Here is a 21,146-nt window from a genome sequence, read left to right on the forward strand (position 1 = left end):
AGTTACCTCTTCAACTTGAGGAGCTGCACACGGCTCTTAGGGCCCTCCCTCGTGGTAGCTGTCCAGGTGAGGATGGGCTGACTTTCACCTTCTTCTTGGAGTACTGGGACCTGCTTGGCCCAGATCTTTGTAGTGCCTTTCAGTACATTCTACACACAGGAGTGATGCCGGATAGCATGAGTGAGGGCCTGATTTACCTCATTCCAAAGGAGGGTGGCTCCTTGGATGAGATTCGACAGTGGTGCCCCATCACCATTCTCAACTCAGCCTACAAAATTATTGCCAAGGCTCTGAGTTTGAGGATTCAGCCACTTTTGGAGAGCCTTATACATGGGACTCAGACAGGTTTTGTCAAGGAACGCAGTATCCTTGACAACATCTTCACTTTTTGGGAGGCTTCTGCCCTTGCACGGCTCCGTGGGGAGGACCTTGTGATTCTTCTTCTCGATTTTGAGAAGGCATATGACAGAGTTGACTGGGACTTTCTAGAGGGCACGCTACGTAGGATGGGCTTCTCAGAGGCTTGGATCAGAGGGGTGTCAGCTTTGTACAGGCAGGCCCACAGTCAAGTGCTTTTGGCAGGAGGTAGAGGTGAGCGCTTCATGCTCACAGGATCGGTCAGACAAGGTTGTCCTCTTGCCCCCTTTCTCTTTCTGTTCTATGCGGAGGCGATGAGCAGATTTTTGGTGTCACAGCAGGTTGGTTTGAGGGGCTTAGCACTCCCTATACGGGGAGATGAGCTTCTGGACGTTGAGTTTGCCGACGACTCAGCCTTGTACTTAGAGGGCCAGGAGGCCAATTTACACAGATGTGGGCAGGCCTTGGAGACCTTCTGCTGTGCATCGGGCGCACTGATCAACTGGAGAAAGACAGTGGCTTTCTCAGTTGGTAGTGCTCCTGTGCCAGATGGGATGCCAGGAGAGGGTTTTAGGTGGATTCCTCCAGGGACTGCAGTTCGGTACTTGGGTTGTCAGGTTGGTTTGGATTTGTCCCCCGAGCAGCAGATTGCTCCTCTTCTCCTGTCCATCAGGAGAAAGCTGTTACATTGGAGCTCAGCACGACTTTCGCTGGCTGGTAGAGTAGTAGTTGCCAACCAGGTGTTGTTGGCGACTATGTGGTACATCACTTCTTGCCGGATCTTCTCGAGTTCTTGCATCAGCCAGGTAGAGAGGTTGATCAGGAACTTCCTTTGGTCTGGTCGCGACACTCAGATTGCCCGAGCCAAGGTGGCTTGGTCGGTCATCACACTTCCTTGTTCTCAGGGAGGGCTTGGGATCATTGATCCAGCACAGCAGAGCAGAGCCCTTCTTGGGAAGTTCGTCGTCAGAGGACTTCTTCCAGGCGAGGAGCCCTGGAAGGAGTTCTTGTTGCAGAGGCTTCGTGCCAGGGTGCCTCAGTCAGGAGGCCCTTGGCAACCTTCGACCAGATGGATCTTTACAGAGTTGCGCCAAGTTGGTTTGAGCAGGAGACTGGAGGACCGATTCGCTGTGAGTTTACTTCGTTCTTGGGAGCTATTGCGGCGTGGCCTAGAGCAGCGGCAGCCGACGTGCACGGAGGAGCGCCTACGGCAGCCCCTCGTCTGGAACCCCATGGTTAGCACTCAGAGAGGCCACTTGGTTGGGAGTAGGCCTCATGTTTCTTGGGGTCCCATGGCAGCAGGTCCAGCGCGCTCTCTAGGTGACTGGCTAGAGTTCACAGGTTTGTCAAAGGAGGTGCAGGTTGTCCAGCTACAGGGCATGAGAGGGGTTCAGAGCATGTGTCAGGACATCTCAAAGTCAGTTCCAGCTGATTGGCTCACGCCTCCTGAGCCAGTAGCACCCCGGTGGTTGGGAGCCTTCACACGACTGGAGGTTCTCATTTCAGTCAGGGCTTGCTCAGAGACTGTCCCAGCCCTGTTCTTCGAGCTTCAGGGTGGGGGACGATTACAGAGAGTTGCAGTAGAGGCCCCGCAGGTAGCAGAGTGTTGTTTCCAGAGGATCCGAGTTGTGGGCATCTGTGGGAGGACTTGCGTCATAGACCCTGACCGAGCAGCTCTTGAGACAGGACACTGGAGGCTATGGGCTTGGGAGTGCTGTCCACTGGCACGAGTACAGTGGGATCCTGGTGAGTGGCTATGGAGGGACCCATTCTCTTCTGCAGACCGCCCAGGAGTCCCTTTCTTTCAGTACACTGTTCGGCTTGGACGTCATATACTTGCAGCACAGAGAGAGGCCCGCCCCGCTGCAGCACGTCATTGGCAGGAGGAGGGTCTCACAGTTGAGTTCTTGGCAGCTTTTTGGCAGAGGCTGTGGGACTCCAGACAGCCGAGGCGCGTCACCTTGTTCCAGTGGTTGGTTGCACACAGAGCCACAGCAGTAGGAAGCTGGCTTGTACATAGTGGTCTCTCGGCCGCATGTACAGCCTGTGACCAGTTGGTGGAGAGTCAGCGACACTGTCTTTGGGACTGCCCCTCGGCCCAGCAGGTGTGGCTACGAGTTCTTCGGCTGATGCCTACCCTCTCCACGGCTCGACAGTACACTTGGGGGGCGGCGGCTTGGTCCACCCTCACGAGCCCGGCACTTCAGTTTGAGCTATCTTCCACCAGCAGGATGATAGTGATACAGGGGGGTCGACCTACACTCCAGCCTGCTACAGACCTTACTCCACAGGAGTGGAGCAGTGAGAGAGCGGAGTGTTGGGAGCTCATCAGCGGCCTAGCTCTCTGGTTCATCTGGCGGGCCCGTTGTTTCCGCATCTTTGAGGCTCGCCCTGTACCACCAGCGGAGACTGTTCGTGACTTTTGGCTAGAGCTGATCCACACTCTCAGAGGACAGCTTGAGGGACTACAGGGCAGCTCCGACCGCATGCGGGAGCGCCGCGAGGCTTTCCTTCGTCTCTGGCGCCCTGGGCCGTTTTACTCCATGGTCCAGGGGGTGCTCAGATGGCACTATTGTCCACCTGTGTGGCTTTTCCCTCCTCCCATCTCTTGATTTAGCCCCATTGTATATATGCTGTTTTTTCATTGGGAGAGTCTCCCCATCATGTTTGTTGTAGCCCTCTCTTGCAGAGGTGGATGTAGCCCTATGGGCAGCTTTCATTAACTAATAGAAGGATCTTTTTCTCGGAAAAAAAAAAAGTCCCCTCCTATACACCAATGATCGGCCTGCGGCAAAGACTCAACAATCTGTGACCAAAACTCTGCACGATCACTCGCCACATTGGGCGCATAGATGTTCAGGAAGCCCACAAGGCCACCCTGAACCTGCATAGTAACTTACTGAGCCCTGCCTGGCACAATAATCCCTCTGCCTACAATGGCCTGCTGCAATGAGTCCGCAATAGTCATACATACCCCTCCCTGGATGCCTCCAGGTCCAAAAGCAGCTGACCAAAAGGTATCATACCGTCCACGCAAAATCTGACCACAACGCCGAATGCGGCTCTCACACAGATGGTGCTCCTGAAGCATAAGGAGATCAATCTATCCTCCCACAAGGCAACGCTGAAGCTCCTGACGCAATCGGCACCGCTGTCGCTGAAACTGGGGCCCACCTAGTCCCTGCACGTTCCATGAGACGATCCTCATGGGGAGCGAGAGAGAACAGATGCTGCCGCAGCAGCAAGACGGGCTATCTTCGAGGCAAGCTTGGATGGGGAGTAATCCGCATCCGAGCGGCCTCTAGATAGGCGTGACTGCAGTGAGTGCCGAGCCCAAGCCCAAGCAGAGCGAGCCGTACGAAGCGCAACCTCCTCTGTCTAGGAGTCCTCATGAATGTATACATAGCAAGGCAAACATTGCGTATCAGCAAAGAAGTACACCACAATGTGCCTACATCCTGCTGAGTTTGGGGGTGTCACCGCAAACTTGGCCAATGGCCACAAAGTCTGCAGCATATCTTTAGCTCCAAGTTCTCCCATGTGTTGAGAGAACTCTAAAACCTGTGTATGCAACCATCCGACCACTGAGTCAAGGGACCACTCTGTCTCGGTCCTACCACAGAGGGGGAAGGAGAAACCAACTGCTGAGTCCAGGGCCTCTGTCCCCCTAGCGGAGAGGAACAAAACATTGACCCTGAAACAGGCTGCCTCATGGTCTGCTGCGGAGTCGCCGAGAAAATGAGTGAACCCGTAGTCGAAGAAGTCTCAGCGGCGTCTGATGTCAATGCTCGTCAGCCCACGAGGGATGGCTGCAAGGGAGGATGTCTGAATCTGCAGAGGGGGCCGCAAGAAGGGCTGACCCTCTTGCACTAGGCGACTCGTGGCAAAAGCGCTGCCAAGAGATCTCTTTGCCGCCGGAGAGGGACCAGTCGCCTGAGCCAACTGAGAAACTGGAGCAGGAGGAGGAGAGGGAGCTGGGGCGAGAGGAGGAGAAGAGAGGCGGGATGGGGCGACAGAGGTAGAGGGGCGGGGTGGAGAGGCGACGGGAGCAGAAGGCGGGGAGGATGCGGGAGGGAACTCTGGGGGGGGGGGGGGGGGTGCGGCTATCGAGGGAGAAGCGGAGGTGGAGGCTGGCGTAGGGATCTCCTCCTGCTCAAGAGGACCAAAACGGTTCCGCGTGGGAACCCACTGCTGCTGAGTCGGCACGTGAAGGTCACTCTGAGTGCCAGGCTATCGCTGTGGCCCCTGGCGTCGGCGGCCACGGGCCTGCTGCCACCCCTCCTCTGCTAGAGCCCCAGGCTCGGAGGGTGGCACTGCATCTGTACGCTGTGCCGCTGGCTGTGGCTGCGGGCCAGCCCTGGCAGGCTGGGGCTGAGGCTGTGGTGCAGGTCGCGGCCTTCTCCGGGGACAAGCCTTCGCTAGATGGCCCATCTGGCGGCAAATGCACTGGTTCGGGAGACCCGATAACCTTCGGGAGTGTGTGGGTATCTCTAACCAAAACTCGAACTGAGGGAATGCCAGCCGCCTTGGCAGCTACTGATGCTGCCGTGCGAGGTGTCTCCAGGACAGTCCCAATGGCGGAACCGATCCTGGAAAGAAGAGGTAGGTACTCCCTCCGTAAACCCGAAAAGCAGACTGAGATGGGGATGTCTGCCTCCTCTACTAGAACATCCGAAGCTGGGTCAAAACCATGTCGCCACTGTCGAAAGCGGGCACGTGAGGCTCAGATGGCCAGTGGACTCATAGCTATGACCTTGGACGCGATCTCGGAGGACTCAAACTCGATCTGATAGTAGCCCCGTCCGAGAATCTGGACATCCAAAATCTTTCCCACCTCTGTGAGAAGGCGGGCCTGGAGAAGGTCTCGCAGCTCTCCTCTGCTAGGTCGGGTGCCGAGAATCATGCAAATGACCGAAGTCGCATGCAATCACTCTACCTCGGCGGCAAGGCTCGCTTGCTCTGTAGGCGAGAGAGCAAGTCGAATGGTGGGCTCAGCGGGGTCGGGCGAGGGGGCTTCTGGCGAGTCCCTCTGTGGCGAAGCTGGAGCCTCCATCTGTGTCTACTGCTGTGTCGAAGGAAGATGACGCTGGGAGGATGTTGCAATCCGGCGCAGAAAACCCCAAGAATGAAACTGAATGAGCCCAGTTGTAGGGCTGTCAGGGCGGAAACCAGGCAGGCGAGTAGATGGGGGGGGGGGGGGGGGGGCAGCGGGCTGAGGCAAATGGGAGCGCTGGTGGCGGCAGGACAGTGTGACTGGGGCAGCAGGGCAGCGCGGGGCAGGCAGCGGGCGGGCGGGCGGGCGGGTAGCAGAGGCGGGCAGGCCGGCAGCGCGGGGGCAAGCTGCGCTGTCAGGCAGGCAGGCAGCAAAGGCAGTGGGCAGCGCTGGGGGGGGGGTTGGGGGGGGGGGGGGTTACATCCTTCTCCCGCTTGCTCTTCCTTCCTCAATAATGGCTCTGAGCGTAAGAATATGATCTAAAGTGGAATAACCCCTCCTGAATCCAGCTTGTCCTGTTGCCCTTATGCCCTCATTCTTTGCCCATCTACTAAATTTTTGTTCAAGAATGGATGCATAAGTCGGGTCAATGTGTGACCTACCATAATAATACGGTAGTTCCCGGGTATCATAGGGTCCCCTGACTTGAAAATAGGTAGGACAGTAGATAATTTCCAAGATTCAGGTAATCCTTCACACATGACCCGATTAAACAGACGAGCAAGGACTTCTGAAAGTAGATCCCTAGCATGGATCATATGTTCTGCTACTAAACAAAGGGAATGAGAGAGAGAGAGATTTGATTTGATTTGATTTGGTATTAACGTCCGCGGGGGGCCAGAAATGACCCATGGGACCTCAAAGTGATACATAGTCTCCCCTCACAGGGGTGTCTGGTGTGGTGTGTGTTATTCTCTTTTTGTGTTCCTATGAGTGTCTTTTTATTCTCAAGTATGCGGGTGAGGTATGTTCCGAGAGCTGTAGGGGAGGGGTCTGTCTTGGATAATAGGTCCGCAAAGGTAGAACAACCGCTTAGAAGTGGTTGAAAATTAGCCCGGATGTGAGCGTATTCTGGGCATTCCAATGTCACATGTGCTTCATCTTTGGGAGCTTGCATTGTACATGATGTGCATATCCGTTTAGAAGCATTAATTTTCAGCCCGCCCTCTGTTTCTATTTTGAGCATATGTGACCTTGTGCGCATCAAAGAGATGGCTCTTCGTGCCATGTGGGGCATGGGTGTTTGTATGTGGGCCTGGGCTTCCATTGGGTTTGTGCTATAGCCTTCCCAATACTTTGTGTTGACATGCTTGCAATAGTATTCAAATTTCAAGCGGTGGTGCGTTGTCTTCCACTAGGTGTGGAGGCTATTTAGTAATGCAATGTCAAAATTCAGCATGTGTTCTTCCTCCTTGCCCTCCTCAATAAGCATGTCCACATATGCCTCTACATTCCATTTAGCGAACCATTTCTTAATAACCTGTATGAGGCTCAATGACATAAATTTGCTTTTTTTTGTCTTTTGTGGCGCACATCTTGTTTCCCATGCAATGCGGGGATTCGAGTAGTAGGCATCGCTTTGACCTTCATGATATACGTGTACATTTTTTGCAATGCTTTTATTTCTAGAGAGAGAGAGAGAGAGAGAGAGAGAGAGAGAGAGAGAGAGAGAGAGAGATGAAATGAAATGTAATATTAACGTCTTCAAAAGGCCAAAATGACCTATGAGACCAAAAGGTTACATGTGGTGAATCTTATACCAGGTCTGGGTACAAAAAGTACAAAGATCTGAAAAGAAAATAGTGGGTAGGGGTGGGGTGAAAGCTGATACAAAGGGGAATACAAAGGGTGAGCTAATACAATGGAGCTCTCTGACAGTCGAGGCATCATATACATATACATCAGTATCTGGGACGGCTCCTATGGCGCGCCAGTATGGTAGAGAGAGATGTCCCCTGTCACAAAGTGATGACGTGACTACCGAGAGCAGAGACCTTAATTTCTGTCAGAAACCCTAAAACTTGCAAACCCTAATATCTACCAGAAACCTTAATTTGCAGAAACCCTAATTTCTGAAAACCCTAAAACTGGCGGCAAAAATGCCACGTGGCAAGTAGTACGGAGTTTCGGATTTTTCGGCGCTTTTTCAGCCTTCCGGCGACAACAGCTTGTTGCTTTTTTCTCTACGCATGGGCAAGGGGAGAGAGAGAGAGAGAGAGAGAGAGAGAGAGAGAGAGAGAGAGAGAGAGAGAGAGAGAGAATTGATTGCTTTATTTTGTAAAAACTCAAGTGAGTTTGTGAGAGAAACAAAAAAAAAGAGTTTGCTTTTGGAACTGGAGCTTTTGGGGCTTTGCTTTTGGGCATCCCTTGTAATCTTTAAACAGATGGCTGACATTTATGAGCTATTGGTGGCTCTTTATGGCGGTACATGTGAGTAGTAGCGGTTGGGTCATTATTAATATCTTCTTGATACATGGTCCAACGTCGTGGTCTGGGGTAGCGAGTCTATACACATAGCACGTCTGCACCATCCCCGCACATCTGAGCCTCGACACCCCATTGTACCTGTGAGTCTTGGGCTGGAGTTGAGTGTGTTGCCATGCCAGAGTCTATATCGGTTCTTTGAGATAGTCGAGTCATATGTTCTGGTCTGTTGTTATGTCTCTGTGTGATCAATTGTTATCTATTGTTCCTTTGTTTTCAGTCTGTCTTGAGTGAGATTATGGCGCACATTGTATTGAGGAGCACCCACTACAGAGAGCACGACACATTATCCGCGCTACAAATTATCCACTTGGCTGCTACATATAAGACTCAGAATAGTACAGTCCATATTGGTGGCATATATGCAATCTTTCCTACCTATGTTGCATCGGCCACCCCGTTGTCTTTGGACTTTGATGTCTCGGATACTCAAGCACTTCTGGTCTAATTTCTCTCAGAAAAAGGGTCTGCTTTTGCTTGCAATGGATAAGTTATTACTCCAAACCGTTGTGGTGGTTTGAATATTCTGCATTTGGGTTCTCATGTTACAGCAAGAAAGGCCACTTTGTTGTTGGTGTTGGTTGAGCAAAAGCAGCCTTGGACGCAGATGTTTGCATTTCTGTGCTCTCATACGGTTTCTACACCAGCTTTTGGCCTTTGGCAGCCGTCGTATTGGGATGTGGTTTTTGGTATGAGGCCACAATACCTAGTTGCCCCTTTGCTACCAGTCTTGTAGCGGATTGGAAATTGGTCACGCGGGAATTGTTGTGGCATGGTAGAAATGATGCTTGTGAAAATTCACTTCGATAAGAAAGTTTACATTGGAGTCGGGTTTTTTATCAAACTCTTGTTCAACGCTCTCCTAGACAGGCTTATTTTCTCTCCCAGAAAGGTATTGACAGCATAACTGATGTGACGGACGCTGATGGACAAGTGCTCTCATTTAGACAGGCTGCTCTTACCTTTGGGCTTGGGATGCATTATAGGCGCATGTGGGACACCATTAAAAATCTGGTGACTCCATATCTCTCGTTCCACCGTTGGTTATGGAAAATCAAGTTTGTGATTGGCGCTACGCTGGTTCTTCGATCTCTTCGATTTCTGCAAAGAAAGTGTACTGTCATTTGCGGTCATCCACTTGGATCCATGAACACTGTAATAAGGTATGGAATATGAACAAGAGTGTTACATGGTGGCGGAGTAAAGTCATGAAAGAGTGGCATGCGAAGTTGCCCAGGAAGGAGCGACTGTTTATGCGGAGATGCATCGTTCCGCCATTGCTTCGGCTGTATGCATACTTTTTTGGGTGGGTCAGATTCTAGGTGCTTTGGATGGTATAGAGAGCACGTAATTCCCTCATGTTTCAGCATATTCAAGTGGACTAGGTTTCCTTCTTCAAGACATCTCTCCGACAGTCTCTTCGAGTTGCCTATGACTTGGATGAACTTCCCGTTAGCGATTATGAGCTGTATTTTGATTGTTTATGATTTCCTTTTTGTAGTATTTTTCATGGGTTTTCTTCGTCTTGAGGTTTCCCATTGGTAATTCAATGTGACATTACAAAAAAAAATGTGTGCGCGTGGGTGGGTTTTTTTTTTGTGGGGGGGGGGGGGGGGGGGGGGGGGGCGTAGCTCAAAATGACCTAACGGGGCGTTGGATGGTTGTTCAATGGGTGGGACAAGGAAACATTATAGAATTTGTTGGTGTTTATGCTTATACTGCCTCGGCACACAGAAGACGCCTTTGGAAAGATTTAGCCAAATATCCCTAGCGTTCGCATGCTTATTTGGGTGGGGATTTTAATAATGCACCTGCAAACACAAACAATACATCCACTTCGAAGAATGGGTAATGGCCCACAAATACAAAGCACCAGTATTATCAACCATAGCATCCCAAGAAGAACGCTCAACGCTCAACATATGCGAATGACGAGGGGTTATACTTTTGCTCATGATGCTCACTCTGGATATAGGGCTCGATTGGATTGTTGGTATGTGTTGGGCACTCTGCAATATGATATGAGGATTGATCATTCTAAAACCTTATCTGATCATTTCTCTTTGGCTCTTGGTCCATTTTGAGGCGAGGCATTGGCCGTAGATTCCCCGCTTCCCTGCAAGCGGTTGTTGCATATTAATAATGCATATCTTTCACACAAAGCCTTCCAAAGCTTGGTTGAAGCGGTGATTCCTCCACTTGTCTCTCATATGTTTATTGATGTGGATGTGGCTTAGTATCGTTCTGTCATGCGGATTGAGGCAATCATAAAGGATTATGGTTTGTGGTACATGTATTAGCTAACAGATAAAGTGTATGAAGATAAGGCGACTTGTCAAGCCTTGGAAAGTCTTGTAGATACTAGACCGCTTACAGATTTGGAACAAGAGGAGTTATGTGCGGCTAAAGCCTCATTGATGTATAATAACAAGAGGAAACTTGAAAAATGGAAGGTGAGATCAAGACAGTATGCTTTCATGGATAAAGGTTGTTCGTCAAAACAGTTCTTTAAGCATTTGTATCATTCGCGGCAATCTGTGACTATTAAAAGGATTAAAGATGATATTGGGAAATGGAAGACCAATAAAATTTAATTAGCAAATTCTATAATGGATCATTTTTAATGGGTTTTTGCCACTCCTGAGGCTCCCTCAAGTGAGGTTTTGCAAGCCAGACAGTTGCTGATGCCATATGTACATCTTATATTGACAACGGGTGATGTAACTACTCTTGAGGCCAACTTTACTGAAGCAGAATTGCATGATAGTTTGTCACATCTTGGTCATTGGAAATCACCTGGATGGGATGGTCTTACGGTTGAATGTTTTCTCCGTTTTTGGGAGTCCCTTAAGCAACCTCTACTTTCATGATTAATCATGCATGGACTACACAATCTTTGCCTCAATTGTGGAAAGAAGGACTAGTGAAATGGTTGCCCAAGCAAGCATTGTGTGAATCCTTCTCACATTAGCGTCCTATTACGCTTATGTCGGTCATTTACAAATTGTTGTCGAAAATGATAGCTACACGTATTGAAGATCACTTGTTCTCTGGCATATATCCGACTCAGTATGGATTCATTACTCGCCGACAAATTATGGATAATATTGCCAGCACTTTCATTGGAATTGAGTATGCAAAATATACTGGACAAGATGTACTTGTTATGCAGGTTGATATAGAGAAAGCAGTTGATATTGTTCATTGGGACTTCATTGCACAGATAATGGCGGCATTGGGCTTTGAGTCCAGATTGTGTCGTGTGGTTTATTTTCTTTATGAACATAGTCAATCTTCTGGAATGATTGATGGTGAGCTGACTCAATTATGGGACCTTGTCGATCGGTCAGGCAAGGATGTCCTTTGAGTGCGGGCCTTTATGTCTCGGATTTTAGAGCACTTTTGGTCTACTTGCTCCCGGCCTACGATTGCTCGCGATGGATAAGTTGTGTACTCCTAAGCATTGTGGTGTTTTGAATATTCTGCATTTGTGTTCTCATGTTACAGCAAGGAAGGCCACTTTGCTATTGGTATTGGTAGAGGTAAAACAGCCCTTGACGTAAATGATGGCGTTTCTGTATTCTCGTGCGGTTTCTACACCATCTTTTGGCCATTGGCAATTCCATACTGGGATGTAGTCTTCGGTAAATTTGAGGCCAAATTACCTGGATGCCCCCTTGCTTCCAGTCTTTTGGCTGATTGGAAAATAGTCACACAAAGATGAGTGGCAATTTGCTTCGATTGGAGAGTTTGTATTGGAGTCGGGTTCTTCATCAGACTCTTGTTCAGCGGTCTCCCAGACAAGCTTACTCTCTCCTAGAAAGGGATTGAAAGGATATTAGATGTGATTGACGTGGATGGACGGGTGCTCTCGTTTAGACAAAGGCTGCAATTAAATTTGGACTTGGAATGCACTATAGGCACATGTGGAACATCATTAAGGATCTGGTTGATTTTGCTCCTGGTTGTGGAGGATTGAGTCTATGATTGGCATTACGTTGATTTTTTCGATCCTCTATATATCTGCAAAGAAGGTGTATTGTCATTTGCAGTCTTCCTCATGGATATAGAAACACTGTAATAAGGTGTGGATTATGAATAAGGGTGCTACATGGTGGCAGACTAGAGTTATGAAAGTTATGCTAAGCTACCTCTAAACGAGCGATTATTTATATGGAGATGCATCATTGGGTTCTCTCAACTGGCAATTTTTTGTGCTCCAGAAGATTGGTCCCTCACGATGTGTTTGTTGTGGTGCAGGCATTGAAAATAGTCCACATTTATTATGGCATTGCTCTAGTATGCAACAGTTTGTGGATTGCATCTCTATAGCTCTTCGCATGCGTTTCCCTGGAATACATTTTGGTAGATTTTTCAGGCTCTCTAGAGTGCTTTCGCCATTACTTCGGCCACATACATACTTTTTCAGATTCTGGGTGCTATATACACTGTGGAGAGCATGTAATTATCTCATGTTTTAGTAGATTCAAGTAGAGTATGTATCCTTCTTCGAAACATCTCTTTGACAGTCTCTTCAAGTTGCCTATGATTTGGATGAGCTCTCTTTCAGTCAATACAAGCTCTACTTTGACTATTTCTGATTTACCGTTTAAAATATTTTCTATGGGTTCTCCTCGTTTTGAGGTTTCTCATTAGTAATTCAATCTGACATTACTAATAAAGAGTGCGTGTGTGCGTGGCCAATCTAGTTCTTGCCACCTCATCACATTGTGACAATTTACATTGCTTTTCCAACTACATTAACTGATCTTCCTCCTAGGAAACTATATTTCTTGGCACAAAAAAGGGTGATTATATTGGATGATCTTGTGGATGACAATGGGCAATGTATTTCATTTTATATTGCTCGACATCGGTTTGATTTGGGTAATCATTACCGATCTCTTAGGCAGCGTTCAGACTGCCCTTTGACTTCTGAGGTGGACCAATGGAAAGGCGATGTCCATGCTCCGCTATTCACACTGCACATCCTTCACTTGTGTGCAATCTGAGCTAGAAGGCTGACTCATGACCTACTCTGGGCTCAAATGTTCCGGGGTGGAAAGGTCACCCATGGCTAGAACACACTGTCCGCAGCCAATCATCACCACCCAAACTCTCTGACTGTGTAGGAAAAGCGCAACAAGAACATGCGCAGTGTGAACCGTGATCCTCGGCCATTGCTTGACTTCATCATGGCTGCATGGAAAAGGCAGTTGGAGTGCTCAGGGAGTCTGAACGCACCCTTAGTGATGCCTCCCTGTGATGTAATTTTTTTAAAACTTGGTTATCTTTAGAAATTTTGCTGTGATCATAATAGGTAGAGGATCGATCTCTCTGGTGGCCACGTGGAGGTATGAGTGCTCTCTCTCTCTCTCTCTCTCTCTCTCTCTCTATATATATATATATATATATATATATATATATACATATATATATATATATATATATATATATATATACATATATATATATATATATATATATATATATGTATATATATATAGATATATATATATATATATAGGCCAGAGGAGCAGCCATCACTAGAGAGCTCGACCCACACTCATTCGACCACTACTAGCACTCTCATCGACCGAGCACTGGAGCTACGGAGATCCAGACGGTCACGATTGAGGAGAGGGGCTACACAGCATTGACGGAGACTACAGCAGAGGATTCGAGCCATACTCTCTCGACATCCAGAGTGCAAATGAGGATGGATTTTTGTAACAGATTGGTCTCATAGGTCATTTTGGCCTTTTGAAGACGTTAATATAACATTTCATTTCTTGGCAGCAGTGCGTGCATGGTTATATACTTCCACAAGCTGTTCCCTTGCTTCTATAGAACCCGCTAGTTCTATAAACAACTCCCATTCTTGTGTGCTCACTGTACATCTGCAGGCCTTCTTGATGGTGAGTTGATTGAACCTTGGCCTCTCAGATGCTCTGTCAGACAAGGTTTCCTACTCAGCGCCTTGTATGCCATTGCCACTCACCCCTTGTTATTGCATTTGGATCACTTGAATTCACCGGGTCGTCTTCACGGTTTGAAATTACCCTATGTCAAATGACTTTATTGGGCAAGCCTATGCTGATAACTCGTTGTTCATGCCCCGCAGTAACCAGGATGATGTGTGAGAGATTATGCAGGCATTGGATACATTTGGTCTGGCTGTAGGCCTTAGGGTTAACTTTCGAAAATCCAAACTCTTGCCCCTTGGTGTTTGTGACTGGCATCATCTCCTGGAAATTCTTGATATGGATGTGGTGGCCAAACACTTGGGATATCCTAGTGGCTGGCAGGTAACTAATACCCAGCAAGTGGATTGGGTCATGGAACAACTAAATGTCAAATTGCACTATTGGAAACTGTTTACGTGGACGTTACATGTTCGACTTCGTATTGTCCAAAGTATCATGATGGCGTATGTTCAGTTTTACTTGCCGTTGTTGCATTGGCCTCATTCTCGCCTCTCGTTGCTTATGTCTGATATTGTGGCACACTAGTTCTCATAAGAAAGGCCTCCGTTTGTTATCAACGGAGAAACTTTGCACTCCGAAGCGTACTGGGGGGAATGAATATTTTGAACCTTCGCCGCCACGCATTGGCAAGGAAGGCTATGTTATTGCCTACTCTTGCACAACAATCTCACTTGTGGCGCTCTAGTTCTCATAAGAAAGGCCTCTGTTTGTTATCAATGAAGAAACTTTGCACTCAGAAGAGTTTTGGGGGGACTGAATATTTTGGACCTTCGCCGCCACGCATAGGCAAGGAAGGCTATGTTATTGCCTACTCTTGCACAACAGTCTCAGCCATGGACATTTATGATCGCGGCTCTAGGTCAGCATGTTACCACTCTCGGCTTTGGCCATTGGCAGACTTCCCTTTGGAAGATTGTGTTTGGCAAGATGGTCGGTCATATTCCTGGTTGCTCAATCACCTCTAGTTTGCTTTGTGCATGGAAAGTTGTTACGGATCATCTCTCTTGGCATGGTGGACAACAAACAAATGGAAATTCGTTGCGTTTGGAAAGCATTCACTGGAGTAGGGCGTTCTCTCTTACTCTTGTTGATCGGTCGCCTAGCCAAACTTATTTCCTCTCTTGCCGAGCCATACGCACGATGGTTGATGTGGTGGATTCATCTAGGAATTTGCTTCCTTTTTCTCACGCAGCATCACGCTTTGGGTTGGGCTTGCATTATCGTCATATTTGGAGCGTCCTTGAGCATATGTTGGCTGTTTTCCTCCCCATTCCGCCACTGGCCAGTGGATGCCGTATGCAGGATTGGAATTTATGGGACACTCCTCTGCTGCAATTTTTGCCCGCAATATTTATGCTTCTCTTATGAAGGATTTTTGGCTAGCTGATCACTATTATGCGCTTTGGTCTTTACACAAATTTGATCAATGGTGGTATTTACACAAATCTGATCAATGGTGGCGAAAGGCTCTTACTGCAATCTGGACAACCCACTTGCCTCTTAAGGAGCGTCTGCTTCTTTGGCGCTGTTTGCTGGGAGTTTTTCCTGTTGGAACTCTCCTTGCGGTGCGTCACATCACATCAACTCCTCCCGTTGTGTCAGTTGCTCCGCTGGTGATGAGATTGTCAGACAACCCACTTGCCTCTTAAGGAGCGTCTGCTTCTTTGGCGCTGTTTGCTGGGAGTTTTTCCTGTTGGAACTCTCCTTGCGGTGCGTCACATCACATCAACTCCTCCCGTTGTGTCAGTTGCTCCGCTGGTGATGATATTGTCAGGCATTTGCTTTGGGATTGTCTCTTCACTAGGGCTTTCCTTGACCGCGTTTCTGCTTGTATGTACCTGCGATTTTCCTCAACAGTTTTCCAAAAACGATTCTGGGTTTTTGGCATTCTCCTGACTTCCCTTCAACGATTGCTATCTTCTTCACATGGGTCAAATTTTGGTCACTATGGTCTTTGTGGCACCAACGCAATTTTCACATGTTCCATGAGCATGAGGCAGATCCTTTTCCCTCGTTCAAGATTTCGCTTAGGCAATCTTTACATTTCACCTTTGATATTGGGGAAATATTCCTGGAAATCTTGCAACTCTTCTATGTATGCTTTTAGCGCTTTCACATCACAGAACACTTCTGTGTTCCTCCCTTTGTATCTGATCTTTCTTTCTGGTGGGTTTTCCTCCTTTTGAGGTTTCCCACTTGTAAATTAATCAAAACATATTTACAAAAAAAAGTGTGTAAATTTGGGTTACAACAAAAAAATAAAATAGTGTGTGAATTTGGGGTGATGTGGCATGAAAACTCAAAGACGCTAGTGGCACAGCGATGGCATCAAAGGTCACAGCTTGCTCGCGGATGACAGATAAGAGCCCCGTCACGCAGAGGCCTTGCAGCAGCTGCAGCGCAAGTAGACAAAGCACTCTAAGCACATATTTAATAGGGCCTTCTCAGCACGTTCGACCTTCAATATATGGTGAGTATACTTGCTCAGCAGCGGATAGGTTCTAAATTAGTTTTCACAACTTGTTATGACCCGTCAAGGCGCAATCATGACCGTTTGCACAATTGAAGCACTGCAAATATTGGCAAATTTCAGAAACCTTGCAGGGGCTAGAGCGCATGCTGCAGGAACATGAAGCGCCATAAGAGCTCACTTATTTTGTGTGTGACGGCTTTTTGACAGCGCATGGAGCCGCTGCAGCCCCCCCAACCCCTAGGTGGGACGGGGCTCTAAGTTAAGATGCAAATGCGCATGTGGGAAGTGAGAAAAGCCAGTAGTGGCCTTTGCTTTGCCCCCAAGAAAGCCCTCACACATGAGCTAATCCAAATCTACCAACATGCACTTTATGGCAGCTCATATCGGTTTACTATGTTAGACACTACTGGATGCACTTTGCTCCCAATTAATTAATTAGTGCTCGAGATACCTTTTCGTTAGCTTCCAAAACCAAACCCTTTACTTTATCCCCTGTTCCTGCGAAGATACACAGTCTCCGCCCCGCCTCAACTGTGGATCCCTATACTGCAGATGCGCCTCAGCAGAGCTCCCCCCCAGTTGCCTGACAATGGCGATAACCAGCCATCAAGACATTCCATGAAATTACACTTTGACCTCTAAGCTTATCAAACACTTCTTGAGCTGTTTCCATCGTGCCACAATTTGCGTACATGTCAACCAAACTGCTTCCGACAAGAGGATCCTTTTCCAAACCCTTTCTGGCAATGTCAGCATGCAATTCTCTTCCCCTATCTGTGAATCCTAAATTGCCACAGGCTTTCAAGCAGCAAACAAATGTAGTAGCATTTGGCGAAATTCCTCTTCTTGCATTTTTTCAAGCTGCAAAAGGGCATCTTCACCATGCCCTGATTCCACGAACCCTGCAATCAACGCGGTCCATGTGACTACATTGTGTGTTGGAAGCTGATCAAAAACCTCCTGGGCCTTCTCAATCAGGCCGCACTTTGCATACATATCAACCAATGTACTACCAACAAGAAGGTGGCTATCCAACCCCTTACTTATTGCCTTTGCATGCAAATCTTGGCCCTGGTATGATGCCGTCGCACTCCGTGTGCTTGCCCACCCAAAAACGAGCAGTGCGATGCAAGCAGGCCGTGCCTTGCTCAGGGAGACCCCAACAAGCTCGAAACACCTCTTCTGCTACTGCCTTTCCCACCTCTTCCCCGAGCCTTCTGCCCCCGTCTTTGCCTCATGACCTGAAGTCGACCCCATCCCCAAAAACTGCCACAACTGGCAGTCCTCTGCATACGAGCGCGATACCTCCTTGATAACCACACATTCTGCGAGTTCCCTTCTTCACTAGCTGTTCCTACAATGTGCTTCCACTATGCGCTACACCTGCAAAACTGTACACCATGCGCTGTTGCCACTTGAGCGCAAGACATAGAGAGAGAGAGAGAGAGAGAGAGAGTCTCCGCCTCTCCTCCGCTCAACATGAGCACTGTCCCCTGTAGCTCGGCATGCGTACCTCGCTTTCCCTGTTGACCCACATTAAAAAATCTACCGTCTCTTCATCTCTCTCCACCACGTGCCCTCAGCCTGCCCAACCCCTCCCTTTTGATATTAAACCAACAAAGCATCTCCGCAGATGCCACTTAATGAGCCCAAAAAAAGACGTTTTGGTCACCTACTGGCAGCTCATATCGGTTTACTAAGTTGAACTTAGAGACGCACCTGAAGACTAAGAAAATACACGGTACCTCGCTAACACTAGGTGAATCCATGCATGAAAGGAGGACACGTGCCCTCAGTTCCTTAGTTTAACCACCAACGCAAAAATTTTCCATGGTTTTTGACAAAGAAGTCATCACAGCTTGGTTGCACCAAGATTCAAAGCTACGTGAGAAAAAGGTGCACTTTCAGCAACCATGGTTGCTCATGTGCGCGGGGTATGAGTGTGTGCGAAATCCAAGGAGAGGAGGGTCACGAGTGAATGAGTGAAAACGCCCTTTTTGTAGGACCCTCTTCTATACACTTAAAAAGTGCCATTAGCCCTGCTTTTGTTGCTAGTTGAGTCATGCAAGCTCTCTCTCTATGACGGTGCACCACTGTATCTACATTCTCTCCTGCTCGCCAGCTCTAGCCATCTCCACCTTACTTGGCCTGGCTCAAAAAACCTTACCAATCAAGTTCTACACAGGCAATATAGTCTCCTGGTCACCAATGTTGCCCCTTCGAGCCGTGACTTGCTTGCAAACGGTGATGATGGCCCCAATAGCAGCACTCCTGCTATATTTGCATTGTTGTCGGTGGCCTTGTGAGCTTTGCTCAATGAAAAACCTCAAAAGTTGTCCAAACCTGCATAAAATAAGCAACCCTCAATAAACGTGTCCATAGCGCTGAAGACCAAGACTTGTAGGTTGCCAAGCCTAATTTCAAGAAATATTCTTCCACTAGGAGTTCTTGTAACTGCGGCAAGTAGTTGGTCATATCCTCAACATGCGTGATGCCCGTCTTTTGCAAGCACAGATATTACAATTGCTTCATGTGTTTTTCCATTCCCAATGTGATCGGCCCCTTCATAATGAAAGATGAGACGCACCTATTCATCTTCTGCATGACAAACTCATGGTTGATGATGGATCTTCCCAACTTCTCCACATGAACGGGGCGCCCTCTACTAGACCCATTCCGCTTGGATACTAAGAACGTGATCTTGAGTGTTAGAGAAAGAAGAAGAGGCAGATCGCAAGTGTGCCATGCTCAGGGAAATGCGACAGAAAGGGAGAGACAGGTCAAGTAGATAGGTTTTGTCATCCATTTACTCCTGTGATTCAACTCCATGGTTATGAAGCTGGTAGAAACACAATAAGTTTTGTATTCTAGCTAAGTACATTGCATTTCTCTACAACCTTAAGATGTGCCCCATTCACTTGGATGTTTTCTAATTATTAGTACGAGAGCCAGTGTGTTGTTTCTGCTTGCTTCAACTTATAGTTATCGATTCCATTTTTCTCAAGAAGTGTTGGAAAGGATTTCTTGAATCAAAGAGTTTCTCTTCTCATTCACCATTCAAGACATGTCTCAGCAGATCCAAGAGTTGTCTTTTGACTGCATTTACTTGCTCGCTGCCTCGACCCCCTTATTCATGGTCTCAGTGCATGATTCTACTTCGTGCATTATCTTCTTTGTGGGTTTTTCCTCATTCTAAGGTTTCCCACCAGTAAGATAAGTATTACCAAAAAACCTGTGTGTATGTGTACCTCATTTTGTACTGCATGCTATCAATAATCAGACATTATAAACAATAACACGTACGTGGTGTACATTTTTTAAGTGATGGCTCTAAATTTGTGCAGGCAGCTTCAATACTGGCTGCTGGAAAGCAATTTCAGGATCCAATTGTAGCATCCTTTGCAATTGGCCATATTCTTCCTGTTACTGTGAGTTCAGAAGCATTATTTGGCAGTTATTTGTTTGCTTTTTTAAAATTGTGTCCATATAATAATTTTCTTCCAAAACCGCATGTTCCTATAAATGGTCCTCAAGGGCATTAAACTTTCCAGCAGACACAAAAACAAGTCCACCACCAGAGGTATCCTCAAGGCTAGACCAAACCTACCTTTTTCATAAGCCTTTTTGTATAGGCCTAATCCTCTTTGTAGTAAAAGTGATACATTATTTCAGGACGCCTATGACACCAATAAAAGGGTATAGGTTATGATACAATTACCGTAAGGGCCCCTGTGTGTATGTGCATGTTGAGAAGTATCAAGTATGTGTCTTAACCAACATCAACATCTATTTAGAGGTGTCTCAACCAAGTCTTGAAGTCTTGAGAAAAACAGATTCGTTTATTGTAGTCTATATGAACTCATAATCATGCCCTCAAAAACTTTGTAAGAATGCATTGGCAATTCTTACTCTGCATGGGCGAGAGGCTCTTGTTTGTACATGATGTCTGCTATATGAAAGCACACTTGAACCCGTGTCGTAATCTGGTGACAAGCCTTGAATTTTTACCAAAATTTAGCGAAAAAGGTCTAGGCATATATATTGAAACCTCATTTTTTCAGGCCAGGCATGGACGAAGAGATGGAAAAGCACTACTTTGCTTTTAATTAATTGGCATATAATCTGTGTTTGCTTGCAGATAGCCTCGGTAAATTGTCTCGATCTCTGCCTTTTTCTTCTTAGGCACACTTGATCTCATGTCTGTGAGGGAAACATACTGTATCTTTGACATTACCCCTCTCTTAAAAGGGTGACCTTGAAGGGCTGCAAATCTTGGAAACCTCCAATTAAAAGAAAAGAAATGAAGGGCGGTTAACTTTGGGAAATTTATTTCAAAATACTGCTTTTATTTGTCCATCTAGGTTGCTGATCGATTGAAAATTTCAGGCTGAGGTCAAAAAGAGGTGGTTAGGCATGGTAGATACCAAGCACAGGCTCAAAGAGCAAATCTCATTTTTGAATGGGTGATAAAGCTTCTTCACACCAAGCGTGGGATGGCTAATACGCCAATGCTGAAGTATTCCGGTGCTTGAAACAATCAAGGCACCTAATCAGCCATTGGATATTTTCATGCTTCATCACTGAATCTTGGGGAATGCTAGCATAATGATTTGGAGACTTATTTTGCAAATGCTTTGAAGGTATCCATGTCAATCATTATCACATGCTGTTAAAGAACTATCAGCTTTTGGAAGTAAACATGATTCCTGCTGAAGATTTGCTTTCCAATGCAGAAGTAAATACGTCATCAACGCTAAAGCAAACAAAGACGAAACTCTACGTACTGCTAACAACAGAGAAAATTTGATGTAATAGCAGAAGAGTTTTGATTTTGTAAAATATTGTACTTTGT

The 21,146-nt window shown here is 47.2% G+C and overlaps 1 protein-coding gene across 1 annotated transcript in view; it reads left to right on the plus strand.

Annotated features, from left to right (window-relative positions):
• The window catches only part of LOC147462405 (uncharacterized), a 57,780-nt gene extending 37,081 nt beyond the window's left edge, over nt 1-20,699 (plus strand). Inside the window, exons 2-3 of the mRNA XM_086483903.1 lie at nt 19,639-19,722; nt 20,681-20,699. The gene's annotated coding sequence lies outside the window, so the exon portion shown is untranslated. The remainder of the gene's footprint in view (nt 1-19,638; nt 19,723-20,680) is intronic.
• Nucleotides 20,700-21,146: the final 447 nt, after the last annotated feature.

This window comes from Adiantum capillus-veneris, chromosome 2 (assembly GCF_014529385.1).
Source record: "Adiantum capillus-veneris isolate H3 chromosome 2, ASM1452938v2, whole genome shotgun sequence".
NCBI classification, from domain to species: Eukaryota; Viridiplantae; Streptophyta; class Polypodiopsida; order Polypodiales; family Pteridaceae; genus Adiantum; species Adiantum capillus-veneris.